We start from the raw sequence: 1,887 nt of genomic DNA on the forward strand, positions 1-1,887 counted from the left end.
GGAAATCCGCAGTGGAAAGGAGGAGTGTGCTGTCACAGTACAGGGAGAGCAATTAGGGTCACATAACAATGTGTGCATAAATTTTTGTATAGGAGACTACTATACTTGAAACATAAACTTCATTTAAACTACAACAATAAAAAAAAATAAGAAATTTCTGCTGAAACACGACACAAAAATTTTACAATCATTTTGGTGTCCCCCCCTCTGACAGTGTCACCAGGTGTGGTCCGCAGCCCCCACACCCCCTGGTGATGCCACTGGTTCAACATTTATGCAAATTTCTGTGGATTCTTATAAAATCCTTTCTGTGCATGCAAGAACCATCATTTCTGCAGGTTTCCAGAAGAACAGAAACTGTACCTGCTCTTTTTCACACCCTCCCTCCAAGGCCAGCACAGATTATAACAATGAATGGGAAGAAGTTTTTGCTCTCTCCCTTTTATCAAACGAATGTCAAAAGTTCTTTCAGTAACTAAATATCGCCACCTCCTCCTCTTGGTATTGGTGAGCACTACTATCTTTTAGGAAGGAGCTTTTAAAACCACACCCTGCAATCACAGGAAATATACGTATATCCGAGCCTTACCTAATGGAGGAAAATAAAAGTAGCTCCTCCAGAACCATTAAAGAGAGAAACTCGAGTGTACCACAAAAGGCACTCACTGAAGTGGGGTCGCGCCTACCGAGCCCTGTGAGCAGCGCTGGGGACACAGAGGTGGGCGCCACAGTCTGAAGGTGCAGAGGGGCCTCCAAAGGGAGCATGAATGGGGAGCGGGTCCCTGAGCCTCAGAGGGCCAAGGAAGGGTCGCAGGGAATCACGGGACATAAACTGCCCAGGTGAGGGTGAGGTGGGGTGAGGTGGGCTTGAGTCACACGGGGGCGCTCTGCACACTAAGGACTGTGGATGCTGTCGGAGATCGTGGGGATCCAGGAAGAGTGCTTTGTAAAGCAGAGCAATCCAATCTGTGTTTTCAGAAAGCTCACTCTGGAAGCTCTGCGGGACACTGCAGGGAGGGAGTGAGACTGCAGGCTGGCAAGGACTGTCAGGTGACAGGGATGACGAGGAGTGGAAAACGTTAGCGATACCTTGCAGGGGTGGTGGACAAGGCTTCACGACCAACAGCACAGCTGGAGGGGGACAAGCTGAGAAGTCTCCTAGGAACTCGCTATAACCAATAGGAGAAAATCACAGGAAAAAGAGGAAATTTTAGAAGACAGGTGCCCCAATTATTCTGAACTATAAAAACCTCCAAAGTATATGGAAGTACATTGGTTTTATTAGCTGCCATCAAATCGGCCCAACTCATGGCACAACGAAACCAAACACTACCCGGTCCTGCGTCATCTTTGAAAGAAAGACTACTTTAGCATGGACTATTGACAGATACAATAATGTATGAATCTTGTCATGGGTTAAACTGTGTCTCCCAAAAAGACATGTGGAAGTTCTAACCCCTGGTACCTGTGAACGTGACTGTTTCTGGAAACAGAGGGGGTCCTAATCCCATCTGAATGGTGTCTTATAAAGAAGGAGAACAGACACGGAGACTTAGACGGAGGACAAACGGCCATGTGACTACAGGACAGAGCAGCTAAAAGCCAAGAAACACCAAGGAATGCTGGGAGATCCTCCCTCTGAGCCTCAGAAGTAATCAACATGGCCAATACCCTGATTTGCCCTTCTAGTCTCCACCTACTTCGTGGTTATTTTGTTATAGCCGCACTAAGAAACTAAGACAAATCTCAAAATAATGAGGCTGAGTAAAATAAGGCAGACAAAGAAACAGTACATACTGCATGATTCCATTTATATAAAACCCTAGAAAATGCAAAGTAATCTATAAAGACAGAAAGCATTAACAGTGGATGTCAGGGGTGGAGGAG

The sequence above is a fragment of the Trichechus manatus genome, unplaced genomic scaffold (genome assembly GCF_000243295.1).
Source record: "Trichechus manatus latirostris isolate Lorelei unplaced genomic scaffold, TriManLat1.0 scaffold00128, whole genome shotgun sequence".
Taxonomy (NCBI): Eukaryota; Metazoa; Chordata; class Mammalia; order Sirenia; family Trichechidae; genus Trichechus; species Trichechus manatus.